The 15865-nt window shown below is 38.9% G+C and overlaps 1 pseudogene; it reads left to right on the forward strand.

The window, feature by feature from the left end:
- Nucleotides 1–12627: 12627 nt before the first annotated feature.
- On the forward strand, nucleotides 12628–14505 carry LOC128124337 (vomeronasal type-1 receptor 4-like; annotated as a pseudogene).
- The last annotated feature ends 1360 nt before the right edge of the window (nucleotides 14506–15865 follow it).

A 15865-nucleotide genomic window follows, 5' to 3' on the forward strand; every position in this document is an offset into this window, starting at 1 on the left:
GATGTGGAAAGCACTTACAGCAAAAGGAATACATATGACCATTTGTAATTGAAAGGCAATGTATAAGGAAAAAGGAAAAGCATACAACTGGTTCATCTGAAGCTCCAACATAGATTTCAGGAATGCCGCCTGAACCACTGTAATGTCTGTTAGAAAGCTGCCAGGTTCAAGGATCCTTTTTAACCTTAATCAAGACTAAACTTACAAACCCTCACTGTTTGCTGCATAAATCTGCTGCCCTCATGTTCAAAATCAAATTCATAGCAGCAAATTCTACATATATGGTGGGGAGTGGAGAAGTTTTCTTTGTGTTGCCTTCATAGTAGGAGGGACTTGTACATTGCTAAAGCTTTCTAAACTTAAGTTTTTAACTAATGAAAACATTTAATAAATATTCCTAGAGAGAAGCATGGGGAATGGAAAGTGTTGGATTTCAAGTGACACATCACATACAGACCATGTGTCATCTTCCATTCAGGATCCCAAGACTCAGAACACCAGACCCAGAAAGAAGGGCAACCAGTGATGTGAACATGGGGATGGTCTTCTGTAGCAGGGTCCTTTCTGTTGTTCTCTTTGTGGGAGGGTGCCAAGTAGGCACAGAGTCAACGGCACACAGACTCTGGGAGAATGTTGAAACAACAAGCTCAGTTTATTCAGGAAGAGGCAAGCCTTATATACCCTCCACCCCACCCTAGGGGGAGGTCTGATGAATATGCATTTGGTGGTATGGCATGGCTGCCTCTCATTGGTCCAGGTCATCTTCAGATGATGTTTCAGCTGCTGTTGCTAAGACCATTAGGCAGACCCAGGCTGGCTCTCAGAAAGTATCTTTTTTACTTGTTTGGGCCGCATGGCCCACAAGCCTGTTAGGGATGAGTCATCCCACAATCTTCTTATCACAGAAGTTGGAGTTCTGGGCAATTCCTCTGTCCTCTACTACTATCTGTTTCTTTACTTTACCCAAACCAGATTAAAGTCCATAGACTGGGTTCTGATGCATTTGATTGTAGTAAATGTCTTAACTTCCCTATGTAAAGGAATGCCCAAGACAATGGCAGGTTTTGGTTGGAAAGACTTCCTCAATAATTTTGGATGCAAGAGACTTTTCTATTTCCACAGACTTGGCAGGAGTGTGTCCATTAGCAATACCAGCTTCCTGAGTGTCTTCCAGGCCATCACTATCAGCCCTAATGACTCAAAGTGGGCAGTACTTAAATTCAAATCTCCCAAGTATGTTGTTTCCTGGATAAACCTCAGTTGGATTCTGAGTCTCCTTATAAGTATAGTTTTCTTATAAACATAAGTTCAAAACAGGGAAATAAAAACATCACAATGTTAAAAGACTTTGGGTACTGTTCTTCTGTTCCTCTTGGGAAAACTGATAAAATTCTGCCCTGACATTATTTGCATGTGGCTAATGCTATGGGCCAGTGGCTCCATGGTACTCGTCCTGTATAGGCACAAGCAGAAGATGCAGCACATGCTCAGTAACAAGGCCCTCTCTTCAGTCCTCACATGAGACCAGAGCCACCCAAACTATCCTTCTCCTGGTGAGCACCCTTATGTGCTTTTACATGCTTCCCTGCATCTCTCAAGTTTGTTTAGCTCTTGTTTATAATCTTCCCTGGTTCCCGGTGAATACATCTGCTGTAATCTCTGGGTGGTTCCCAACCATGAGTCCCTTTTTCCTTATGAGCTGTAACTCTCGTGTGCTGACCCCTCTTTTTCACTTGTGTCAGGAATAGAAATGCCCCATGACCATCTAAGGAACACATATAATGCATGTTTGTTCACAATGATTGGCTCTGTACTCAATCACCCTCACACACTCTTTGTACAATGATAAATAGTTTATCAGTACATTGAATGGTAAACTCATATGAGCACATATTTGCATCCACATTTATTTCTGTTGTCTCTATGATAATGTGTCTGTGTTTACAATTCTGTTATTGTGGTTGTTCCATGAGCAAAATTGAACTTTTAAATGAAATTGTTTATTTGGGGATTTGTTATATTCAATGAAGCAATGGTAATATCCTCTTCTGTATACTGTTTATTCTATGTTTATCATGACACTGTATTTTATTACCTGTGTAAAATACATGCAGTGTGATTTTATGTACTTACCTAATTTAGCATCACACAGAAAAGTATTCAAAATAAGCCAGGTCAGGTATTATTTTAGATTCTTTCTACTCACAGTTGAAAGATGTTTAGAAATCAAATACTAATTAACTTTAAGTGATTTTATTAATTTTACTCATTAAAATTTGCCTTTAAGCGAATAGTCATTCATGTTAATAAAATAGCGATCATACTTGTTAAGAAAATAATTAGTCTTCAGCTGTATTTTCTCCCCCTTCCCCTTTTTTTGTTGTTGTTGTAGTTTTTCGAGACAGGGTTTCTCTGTGTAGCTTTGCACCTTTCCTGGAACTCGCTTTGGAGACCAGGCTGGCTTCGAACTCAAAGAGATACACCTGGCTCTGCCTCCCTGCTGGGATTAAAGGCATGCGCCACCACATCCGGCTCTAGATTTCTTTTACCCTAGTCTAACCTCCTATCCCATCCTCCACCCCATTTAACCATTCCAGTTCCATTATTCCCCTTTTAACCTTGGCATCACAGCATTCTATCTCCCCTACCTTGAAATCCACGCCAATGGCTCTATACTAATTTCTTGGCCTCTCTAGCTATTCCAAATGAAACACACATAAATAAAACACTCAAGTAACACCCACTAATGAGAAAAAAGACACATTTTTGTGTTTCTGAGTCTAGGTCACCTCACTAAGAATCATTCTTAACAGCTCTACTCATTTACCAGTGAATTTTATAACTTTAATTTTCTAAATATCTGAATAATATTCCAGTGTGTAATTCTTTCACATTTTAACTATCCATTGATCAGTCGATGGACATCTATGCTGTTTCCATTTCTTGGATATTTTGAATAAAGTAACAAGGAACATGGATGAGCAGGTATTTCTAGAGTAGGATATGGAGTCCTTTGGGTAAACAAGCCAGGAATTGTTTAGCTGAGTTGTATAGTAGCTCTATTTTGCAGCTCTTTGAGTAACTTCCCCACTAATTTACATGCTTGCTGAACAAGTTTGCATGCCCACCAGCAGTACACTAGTGTTCTTCTTTCCCCACATAACACCAGCATCTATCATCACTTTATTTCTTTTTTTTTTATTTTTTATTTTTTATTTTTTTATTTTTTATTTTACAATACAATTCAGTTCTACATATCAGCCATGGATTCCCTTGTTCTCCCCCCCCTCCCGCCCCCCTCCCCTTCCTCCCAGCCCACCCCCCATTCCCACCTCCTCAAGGGCAAAGCCTCCCTGGAGGACTGAGATCAACCTGGTAGACTCAGTCCAGACAGGTCCAGTCCCCTCCTCCCAGGCCGAGCCAAGCAACCCTCCATAAGCCCCAGGTTTCAAACAGCCAACTCATGCACTGAGCACAGGACCCGGTCCCACTGCCTGGATGCCTCCCAAACAGATCAAGCCAATCAACTGTCTCACCCATTCAGAGGGCCTGATCCAGTTGGGGCCCCTCAGCCATTGGTTCATAGTTTATGTGTTTCCATTTGTTTGGCTATTTGTCCCTGTGCTTTATCCAACCTTGGTCTCAACAATTCTCGCTCATATAAACCCTCCTCTTTCTCGCTAATTGGACTCCCAGTGCTCCACCAGGGGGCCAAGCTGTGGATCTCTGCATCCAGATCCCTCAGTCATTGGATGGGGTTTCTAGCATGACAATTAGGGTGTTTGGCCATTCCATCACCAGAGTAGGTCAGTTCAGGCTGTCTCTCGACCATTGCCAGCAGTCTATTGTGGGGGTATCTTTGTGGATTTCTGTGGGTCTCTCTAGCACTTTGCTTCTTCCTATTCTCATGTGGTCTTCATTTACCATGGTCTCCTATTCCTTGTTCTCCCTCTCTGTTCTTGATCCAGCTGGGATCTCCCGCTCCCCCAAGCTCTCTTTCCTTTGACCCTCACCCTTCATTACCCCCACTCCTGTCCAGAAATGGAGTAAGTCTAAAGACTTACTGGAGTAAGATAAAATAGCAAATATCAAAGTAGTTTTAATTTATATTTCCTTGTTGGCCAAGGATGGTAAACACATGTGTTTCATCTTTTGAGAACTCTGTTTAATATGATACCCCATTTTTAATTGGGTTGTTTGTCTTCTTTACTATTTTTTTAATGTTGTTGTTCACTGCTTAAGATAGGTACTAACCCTCTGTCAGATGAATAGCTGGTAGAGATTTTTTTTATCATTCTGCAAGCTGTCTCTTTACTCTCTTGATGGTTTCCATTGTTCCACAGTAGCTTTCTAGTTTCACATAACCCTCTTTGTCAATTATTTGTGTTAATACCTGTGCTATTGGAATTCTGCTCTAAAGTCCCTTCTTGTGCCTACAAACTCAAATGTATTCTCTACTTTCTCTTCTTTACCATCCAGCATGTTATGTTTTGTTGAGGTCCTTAATCCATTGCCACTCAGTTTTGTGCAAAGTGAGAGATAAGAATCTAACAAAGAACAAAACAAGCAGGAGATGTGAATAAGTTCAAGCCAGATAAAATCCCAGCATGTAGAAGGGAATGTTGGTACATAGTCTTGCCCCTAAGCAAGAAGCTATTTGCAATTGACTAGTGCTGGGAAAGGGAGAGTTAGTTTTTTCCAACAGAATGATATCAGCCACACTACAGTGCAGGCCCCATTCTCAAAAGTAGTTAGCCAACACAAAGTGTACTTCATGTTTTTGTTTGCTTTTTTTTTTTAAAGATTTACTTATTTATTATGTATGCAGAAGAGGGCACCAGATCTCATTACAGATGGTTGTGAGCCACCGTGTGGTTGCTGGGAATTGAACTCAGGACCTCTGGAAGAGCAGTTAGTGCTCTTAACCTCTGAGTCATCTCTCCAGCCCTTGTTTGCTTTTTTTAATGTTTGGTTTGGATTAGTATTTATTTGGCTTTTGGGCTTGTTGTTGTTTGCTTTGATGTTTTAGGTTTGGTTTTGGAGAGAGAAAAAAAGATAGAACATGAAGTTGAAGTTGACTGGGTACAGATGTGGAGAGAATCTAGGAGGAGGTGAGGGAGGAGAAAGTATATAATCAAAATACTTCATATGAAAAAAAAATAAAGCAAACAAATGAACAATGAAGAGAAGGGTCAACTTTCACTCTGGTATGTGGGGTTCTTCAGTTTGACTAGCACCAGATGTTGAAGATGTGTTTCTCCAATGTTCATTGTCATCTTTGTCAAAAAACAGATGCTTTTAGGAGTGTGAGCTTATATGTAGGTTCCCAGTTCTTTTTCATGATGAACGAGTCTGTTTTTATCCAAGTACCATACTGTTTATCTTATAACCACTTTGTAATATAACTTTAAAGCTGGGAGAGTGATATCACCAGCATTTTTGCATTGTAGGTTATGATATGGCTGCCCCATGGTGTCCTTTATTTTAGGAACATCTGTTGGATTTTCTGAGTGTTTTATAAAATCTGCAAAGACCACTCCCTAATTAGGATGTCTCTGTCCATTCCTTGAGCATTTACGTCCCACAGAAGAAAATGTTTCAGCTTTCTCTCATAGGCATTCCCAACCACTCCATTAATCTAGCCTCCATATAGCTCCCCTCAGTGCTGTTACACTCAGTGCTGTTATTTTTCAATGTGTATCTTGGGTTATTTAGCTCAACCATGTCCTTAGACTTTTCTAGCTCTTTCACTGGGTGGTTAGATTTCTCCTTGGAACATACTAGTCACCTCCCTGTGACTCAATCTCCTCTTCAGAATTCCATGCTAACTTTAGGCTGTGTCTACTTGCACCATCATCAGCACCCATAGTTCTTTTCCTTTCCTTTGCTACTTTATTGCTAAGTCCACTATATACTCTCTCTCTCTCCCTCTCTCTGACTCTTAAGAACTACTGTCCTTTTTCCTTCCTGAGCCTTGGGAGTTTCCTGGGTCTTATGTCTCTCTTCCATACAAGACCAAATGCTCCAGTTCTAAGAAAGTAGTTATACAACATCTCATCTTACTCTGTTCTCATAGAGTTTATATACCATTCTCTTCTATGTTCCATCAGAGTTGAAAGACTAATACATATCTCTGACTAATTCCTACCATTTATGGCTAAGGATTGGCCAATGATACCACATCAGTGGTCACTGACTCTTAGCAATACAATGGATTAAACATTGTGCAATAACTGCTACCTGCTGAAGGAAAATACAACCTTTTACTGTAGCCAATAACACAGGTAACCTATTGGTTTAAGCTCCAAGGTACACAAGGCTATGTCATCTGTGCATCATGTTTACGACTAAAGCAACAGCATTGACCATGCTTCTGAGGCCTATGATTTAGCCAGCATAAATGTCTCATCCCTGATCTAGAGAACTAGCCATGAATTCCTTCCTGTGGAAAAGGCTTAAATGCATTCAGGAATCATTTGGTTACTACTAGAACTGCTATGCAAGTATTATATACATAGGTGCATATTGTTCAGTGTATGTACCACGTAGCCAAGCAAATACATAATGGCCAAGAGTCTCAGGGACAATTCACATGTTGCAGCTTGAATAGTGACTTCCAGGATTACAGAAGCCAGCAAAGACAGGATATCCAACTCTGCTTCTGTTTGACTTGGGCATTGTCCTGAAACCAAAACCTTGTGTCTTTGGCCATAAAGGCTTACTTTTTTCTGTCAATTAACAAAAAATAATGGCAACATCAACCAATGTGATGTTGGAGTGCAAATGGAGTTCACATCTGCCATTTAGATTTTCAGCCAAACTCCTTAGAGCTCTTTAAATAAATGTCCTAGCCCTCTCACACAGAGTGCCTTTTGGACTGTTTACTTACAATTTTATAATTTTCCACACCCTGTTGCAATGTTGTGAAACACTGCTGAACTATAAACTCCTAACTCTGGTATCAAAGGAGACCAAATAATAAAAATATGTCTTGTGCTCAAATGCTCAGCTGTCTTGAGTTCCCTGATTTTGCTGCCTCTCCTATTTCATTGATGAAGAAAGGCAACCTAGATCGTGTCTGACAATACAGCCTTCTTTATTTCCCATAAGCCATCCATCTGCCTTACTGTGGGGTATTGTTATGGCTGCGAGGCTACTGCTTATCTCTGCAGTTGTCTTGAAGGAGATAGGGTGTACTGACAAACTCCACTTAGGAGAACCCATGGTTTGCTCAGGCTGCTTTCTTATAAAGCTCAAGATCACTGCCCCACAGTTGCCACCATACACAATGCCTGAATCTTCCCTCATCAATCATTAATCAAAAATGCAATATACAATGCCTACAGGGAATCCGATGGAGGCATTTTCACAATTGCAGTTGCCTCTTCCCAGAATGAGAGATTGTGTGAAAACAACTAACTTGTAGGCAGGACAGGGAAGTCAAGTGGATGACAAAGGAGTAAAGAGGAAGGTAGAGCAGAGGAGTGGAGGAGATACATTTAAAAGTTCCTCAATGGCAGTTCAGGTGACAGTGTAACACACTGGAGTCTGCAAACCAACATATACAAGAATGCAGTTAACCTAAAAATGAAATGCCTGTTTTTTATTAAATATGAATTTTTATCAAAATTTGTTAGTTTTCACGGTAACAAAACACAGACCAATGAAAAGTGAAATGATTTATAGGGAAATGCAGAGTCTTGTATCAGAGCTGCTTGTGTGCATGTCTGAAATCTTAATACAATGAAAGCTGAAGGGGATGGAGCTTGGGTTTCAGTACTTCTTTTGATAAATATTCCAACAGGGAATACAAAGGAACCTCAACTACATACCAGGCACAGGACATACTTTCTTTTAAAACAATATTTTTAAAAACAAAACAAATGTAGAATATTCTGAGATTGTCCTCTAATTCAGCTCTGTCTTCATTGGTACACATGGTCATTATCATGGTGTAGCATAGAAACTCTGATGACACATGAAGAATACAAGAGCTCAGGCTTCTAAGTCTCCATCATGGAAAAAATTGGCAGTATTTCACGACCCCAGGTCTCAAGAGCTTTTCAGGCTCCAGGGAGAGATGCTCAATATCTCCTTCCCATTCCTCAAAATTTTACTGCTAATGATCAGCTGTGCTGGGACATCTCAGAAACATGGGTGCAGTCAAGACATTTCTTCAGCGTGTATATTTTTAAAGTTTTCAATGCAGCTGTCTTTGAAGCATTTCTGTTCCTTTATATAAACCCTCAATTATATCTTTGTAAGAGGCATCAATAAAACTCATTGGTTCACCAATTTGGACTTTAGTGTTCTCCAACTACCCTCTTTCATTTGTTCCCCATCTGGAGTTAGTAGGAGTTTGTTCATATTTCCTCCAGAACTGTGTCTCACAACAACATCTATGAATGAAAGACAAGGTAGAAAGAAAGGTATTACCAAGAATTGGTCATCAAATGTATAGTATTTGATGCCAACATTTCCATACACAATAATACTATTTTCACAAGAATGCTTAGAAGGTGCTAAGAATCCTATAGTAGCCTGCTTGAGAGGCCCCTCCTTCCATCCCAATTCCATTCCATGGGAACTCTAACTCATGGTGTGGACACAGGGTACCCAGAATACATTCATCGATATCTCTCTAGGCATAATTTTTGTCCTACTATAGCCTCCTTACAGGCCCCTTCCTTCTACCACACCATCACACCCTGGGAATTCCATCTCTTGGTGTAGACACGATAGTCTTAGCTCTTTACCACACAGGTTTCCTCCTGGGCCATACTCATTCCTTTCTGAGACCCAGTGGACCCACAGAAGCACTTTCAATTAGGGATTCTCCAGCCATCACACTTGCCTAGGATACCAAGAGGGTAGCAACATTCAAAGAATGGAATACCAACCAAAAGAAGAAAAGACCTAATAACACTACCAAGAAACACATCAAATATTATAACTCCACATACTCAAAAATACAAATATGGACAGACAAGACAATACGCCTCCACCAGAATCCAATTACCTACTACAGTAGGCCCCAAGAAATGCAATTTGGATGAAGCACAAAACATGAACTTCAAAACATCAATTATGTATATGTTCAAGAACATTAAAGAGAATATGAATAAATCTCTTAATGAAGACCACACACACACACACACACACACACACACACACACACACACACAAATTATAGAATGAAATAACATAAACAATTCAAGATAGGAAATAGAATGAAACCACTAAAGAAAACCCAACTGGTGAAGGTCTTGTTGGGTTTTCTTCAGTGGTTCCATTCTATTTCCTGTCTTGAACTGTTTATGATATTCCATTAATCAGGGGGGTCAAGATCACGATGGGGAAATCTACAGAGACAACTGAACCTAGCTTGTGGGAACTCATGAAATAAAGAGAGACAGCTGTGGAGCCTGCATGGGACCAGACTAGTCCCTCTGCATATGGGGGACAGTTGTGTAGTTTGGTCTGTTTAGGGGCCCTTGGCAGTGGGATCAGGATCTATCCCTGGTGCATGAGCTAGCTTTTTGAAGTCCATGATCTATGGTGAGACACTTTGCTCAGCCATGATGCAGGGCAGGGAGGGGCTTGATCCTGCTTCAACTGTATGTACAAGGCTTTGCTGATTCCTCATGGGAGGAATTACACTGTTGAAGTAGGGTATGTGTGGGGGGAAACTGGAGGGGAGCAGAAGGAGGAATAAGAGGGGGATCTGTGGTTGATATGTAAAATAAAACAATTTCTTAAATAAAAAATGAAAACACAACATGAATAAAACAGGAAAAAATATGATGTCAAACAAAAAATCTGAAACATCAGTCTTACCAACACCATACAAGACATGAAAGAGGGAATTTGAGGTGTTGAAGACAAGGTAAAGACAGTGTATACCTCAGTCAAAAAAAATGTTAAATCTAAAACATTCCAAGCACAAAACATTCAAGAAATTTGGGACACCATGTAAGAACCAAATCTATAAATAATAGAGATAAAGAGAAGAAACTAAGGTCAAGCAGAGAAAATATTTATTTTTTTTACAAAATCATAGAAAACATTTTCCCAACTTGAGATAGGGGTTATGAAAGTACAAGAGCTCCAAATAGAAATGATCAGCAAAGAAATTACCCATGACATAATAATAAAAACACAAAACAAACCAATGAAAGAATGATATAAGCTAACAGGAAAAACACCAAGTCATATATAAAGGCAGAACCAGTAGAAAAACACACTTCTGAATGGAGATACTAGAAGGCAGAAGGGCCTGGAAAGATGTTCTATAAACTCTGAGATACCATTGATGTAATACAGAATATTATACCCAGCAAAATTATCTATCCCCTGGATAAAGAAAAACATACCACAATAAAAACAATTTCTATCTGTCTCATTTCTATCTGCCTCATTTCTATTTGCCTATCCAGCTCAACAGAAGGCATGAGAACGAAAACTTCAGTCTGAAGAGGTAACCACACCCAAGAGTACACAAGAAATAAATAATCACAGAAGAGTAAATCAAAAGGGAAGAAATATACACACCATCACAACAAAATAACAGGAATTAATAAACATTGATCTTTCATAACTCTCAGTATTAATGATCTCAATTCTCCCAGTTAAAAAAAACATAGCTATATCTATTGGATTAGCAAGCAGAACACATTCTGCGTCCATGAATCTCACATCACCATGAAGGATAGACTCCACTAATAGAGGATTACAACATACAAAAGAACTAAAAAACTGAACAAAAAGAAAACAAATAACCCATTTAAAAATGGGGTACAGAGCTAAATAAAGAGCTCTAGAAAGATGACACTCAAATGGCTGAGAAACCCTTAAAGAAATGTTCGACATCATTAGTAATCACTGAAATGTAAACTAAAACAGCTTTGACATTTCATCTTATACTACTCAGTATGGCCAGGCTCAGTAAAACAATGATAGCTCATGCTGGCAGTGACGTAGGGAAAAGGAACACTTACCCATTGCTGCTGGAAGTTCAAACATGTACAGCCACTATGGAAACCATTGTCTCAAAGGCAACATTCATACACTCTTGCCTGTCCTCTGACTTTTATAATCTTTCCACATTCTATTGTATTATTCCATGAAACTTGGCAGAAGAGCACTGATACAGATGGGCCATCTGCAGCTGAACATTCACAGTTTCTTATTCTAGCAGTTTCCATAGCAATGCTTCTCTGTGTCATCACTCCATGCTGCAATAAGAAGCTTCTCTTCTCTGAGTTAGATAGAAGCACACACACACACACACACACACACACACACACACACACACACACACATATATATATATATACATTCAAACATACATAGAGAGAAATGAATATAAATAAATTTTATAATTTAATTTTGCATATATATATATATATATATATATATATATATATATATATATATATATAGAGAGAGAGAGAGAGAGAGAGAGGTTTAACCACATGAACATTTACAAAACAATTACCAATAGGTTTTTATTGGGACATAGATTTCACTAAACAAGGGATTTGTATAAAATCCCAAGCATGAAATTTATTCTTTGGAGCAGTACTCCAACCCAACCAAGAGACCAGTTGGTTAACACTTAAATGATATTTCCAGTATTGCACCAGTGAGAATATTTGACTCAAGGTCAATAGTGTAGACTTGCAGGGACCAGTATTCAATAAGACACTTGATATCTTTCCTTCCCAACACTTTGGAAAGTGCCTTGTACCACTGTGAAAACTAGCCAGTGTGTGGGGAGGCAGATTTTCTTTGTCAGTTCAAGATTGATTTCAATGTGTCCTATAGTCAAAATATGTGCTGTCTACTTCAATAAGGCATTATCATCTAGTTATGAAAGGAATCAAGATCAATGGCAAAGATTTGTATTGGCTTATTCTACTGAGACCTATCTGGACAGTAACTAGTATGGAGGCAAACTTACTAGTTGAGGTGCTTCTTTTAAAAAATGTAAAGAAGATGATTGCCTTTGAGGAGCATCAAAATGAATGCTTCAGTTGTGTAAAAAGGTGGATGACATGGAGTGGTGGGAAACCCACACCCACTCAAGCTATTCTGTCTCATTCCTTAGTCTTTGAGGAACTAAAATTGTGGGGCAACATACAAAGATGTGATATAGAAAAATATAGATCCTGGGTAAATTCCCATCGAAGAAAACTAGGAACTCAATGAGACACACAGCTCCCTGTCAGTCCTTCCCATGTCAGATCCCAGTGCTTTCTTTCCTTCCATGTAAGATACTGTCTGCCTCCAGAGGTCAAGGATATGCAAGGAAGTGTCTCCAGTCTCTGCAACATTGCTTAATCACACTGGAAAGAGACTTTTAATTGCCTTAGCTAACTATCCCCTTAGGGGGGAAATATTGAGAAAATTCATGTATGATCATGGTACATGGCTACAGGTGAAATGATAATTGCAGGTCTGAGGGGAGGGGAGGTCACAGAATCATAGACCCATATATTAGGTACAGGCTGCCTTGCTCCCACGGACCTCCTGATCTCTGGGGCCATGGCACTGAGATCAGCATCCTAGTAAGAGGAATATAATGAGTGTAACTGATTGCCAGTGGCAGAATCCTGTGTCTCACATATGGGGAAAACTGTGAGCATCAACGGGAATGGCCATACCAGAAAAAGAATGTAAGTTATAATATTGATGAGATCTGAAAGTAATAATATTCTGTTGATAGCATACACCTTTTTTAATGCATTACTCTTTTCTACAAAGTTGAGTACATGATATTATACTAAGACTGTTGTTTGGATTAAGGTCATTGCCTTTATTTCTAACCTCAGTTGTTTGGAGCATTTGTGCCTTTCCTGTTATTGAGAGATTGTTGCCTCTTCACAAATAACTCATAAGGCTTCAAATTCATGCTGCATTATAATGTCTGAAATGTTCTACCATTTACTGAGATACCGCAACATAAAGTCATATTTTAATTAACTAACAAAACAAGAATTCACAACTACATGGAATTTCATTGCAGCAAATAGATCAAAAGATCAACTCACTGACTAGTAATAGAATTATATAAAATTAGGTGATGTGTTCAACTGTATTGCTGGAAGAAATCTATAAACTTGCAGGTGTGAAGAGTGGTGGTTCTCTCTCTCTCTCTCTCTCTCTCTCTCTCTCTCTCTCTCTCTCTCTCTCTCTCTCTCTCTCTCACTATCTCTGTAACCACTCAGCCAGTTTTTTTAACCTAATTTAACTTTCATCAGAGTGTTGATTCATTAAAAACTTGAAGCTTTGACAGTAGTTCTAGTGTATTCATTTTAATAACTGAAATATCCTTAAATGCTGCACATATGCTGTTAAAATTGAATAGTTGTGTTGTACTTCTCACTTATAGCAGAGCTATATATATATGACTTATTATTTCAAAGTTCATAGAAACAGCCTACCACTTTTCAAAGGAAAAGAAAAGCAGCTGAATATTTCTAGTAGGACTCACTGTGAATGACATAGTACATGTCAGCCTGGCATCATTTAACCATACACTATCAGGCTGACAGCTGGACCTGACACCATGGCACCAGTGAGGTGAGAATAGGAGGCATCTTTTTGTCACAGACTGTGGTTGGAGTCCTGGGTAATTCCTATCTTCTCTACCATTTTCTATTGTTTAACTTCAGTGGGTGCACATTAAGACCCACAGACTGGATTTTGATGCACTTGACTATAGCCAATGTCTTAACTTTGTTGTGTAAAGGAATGCCCCAGACAATTACATCTTTTGAGTTGAAAGACTTCCTTGATGATTTTGGATGCAAAGGGCTTTTCTATCTCCACAGAATGGGTAGAGATGTGTCCATAGGCAGCACTAGCTTCCTGAGTGTCTTCCAGGCCATCACCATCAGCCCCCTGGAACCCAGGTGGGCAGAGCTTAAAGGAAGAGGACAGAAACATATTGGTACTTCCGTGTATCTGAGCTGGATTCTGTACATGTTTGCCAGTAGTCTTAATCTTGTGTACTTGAGATCAAAATACAAGAACAGCATGGTAAAACTTAAAGATCTGGGAATCTGTGCTGCTGCTCCTACTGACAGAACCAGTGACATATTGTATGCAACATTCCTGTCAGTTCCTGATTTTCTCTTTGTGGGGATCATGGTCTGGGCCAGTACCTTCATGGTCCTCATCCTGCACAGGCACAAGCAGAGGATATAGCACATGCCCAGGGCCAAGGAAGGTCTCCTCCAGATCAGGGGAACCTGAGTTCAGAGCTACCCTAACCATCCTTCTCCTGGTGAGCACCTTCCTATGTTTTCACACTCTCCTGCATTTTTATTGTTTGTTTATTGCTTTCTATTCATCACAACTTGTTCCTGCTTGAGGTGTCTGCATTACTTGCTGGGTGTTTCCCTACTGTCAGCCCCTTCCCTGCTCTTGAGCCATGAGTTCCATGTGTCCAGGTGTTTCTGCTTTATCTCCTTAAGGAATGTATAGAAAAAAACTTAAGATGAACATGTGATTTGAAAGCTTTTGCACAATGTTATTGTTTTCATAAGTACAACATAGTCTTTTAAGTGGAGCAGAGCAGTCATTTAACATAGAACCAGATATTTTATTAAAATAAGCCTTTTCATTGTGAATATGTGTATGTATGTATAAGTACATATATTATGTTCATACATATATGAGAATATATTTATTCATATGGCATTATTTATCCATCACTCAGTATTTCCAAATACTGTTATATAAGTGTGAACTCTTAAAAAGAAGACTAAATATAAATCTAAATTATATGTTTTGTAGAATTACAAGTGTGATAAGATGCTTTGGCATGAAGGTAATATATTTCATATTTTATTGCTATATTTTGTGAGAAACTTGTTAAATAAATATTCTCATTTACCTTTAAGTTACTTTTTAAGGTATATTTCCTGAAACTGCCAAAAGTGCTCAATGAAGCACTATGCACTTTGAACACCTCTTATGAGTTTTATATCATAATGAACATGTATTAATTTAAATCTCCTTCTCTCCCACTCTACTTTGTTTCATTTGTTCATTTCTCCTGTTGATATTCATTTTCATAATGCTTCATTCCTGCTTTTAAAATTATCATTCTACTTTATGCTTTTTTAATGGGTTTATTTTCCAACAAGATATTCTATGGCATTAAATCATATTGTTTTCATTTTTACTGTAGACATTTCAAATATTGATAATATGTTGAGTCCCTGCATGTGCATCTGCCATAAACTGCTCAGGGCTTTTCTAAAATTGGACACACATCTGCATGCTGCTTGCACATGGACACACACTGCTGTCAGTCTCTAAGAAACCTCCTCATATCCTGCTGTAACTAAACCAAGTGTAGCTACTATTATGACAGGCACAGCACAGATTGCCTTCCCATTTTCATTTTATTTCTAGAGCAATTCACTATGGAATGTTTTATATTGGATACATTTCCATGTGCTTTTCATGTTTTGTATATTTTCTCATGTTGGTGCTGGAATTTTGTATATTGTTGTATGGTTTGGTGTTTTGTATATTTTCTCATAGTGGTGCTTATATTGGATCCTCAGTTTAAGGTTTGGTCTTTCAATGCATGTGTGCAGTGGTTTGGAGAGTATTTGATATATTAATCAAATATTTTCTTTATTGGAAGCGTTGTCCCAGTGTGAAGATACAATTAGAACAAAGGTACTTAGAATTCCCCAGGTCCCCCTTTAAAAAGGCTTGCGTGCCTTTGTCCCAGGTTGTCATGGCCATTTTGGGTGGATAATCGACCCCTATATGCTTTTATTTCTGCAGAATAAGTGCTCTTGTGTTTGCAAACTATTTGAGTCTGGGGTCTTTCTAACATAAA

Source organism: Peromyscus californicus, unplaced genomic scaffold, assembly GCF_007827085.1.
Source record: "Peromyscus californicus insignis strain IS unplaced genomic scaffold, ASM782708v3 Scaffold_4__1_contigs__length_199733344, whole genome shotgun sequence".
Classification (NCBI taxonomy): domain Eukaryota; kingdom Metazoa; phylum Chordata; class Mammalia; order Rodentia; family Cricetidae; genus Peromyscus; species Peromyscus californicus.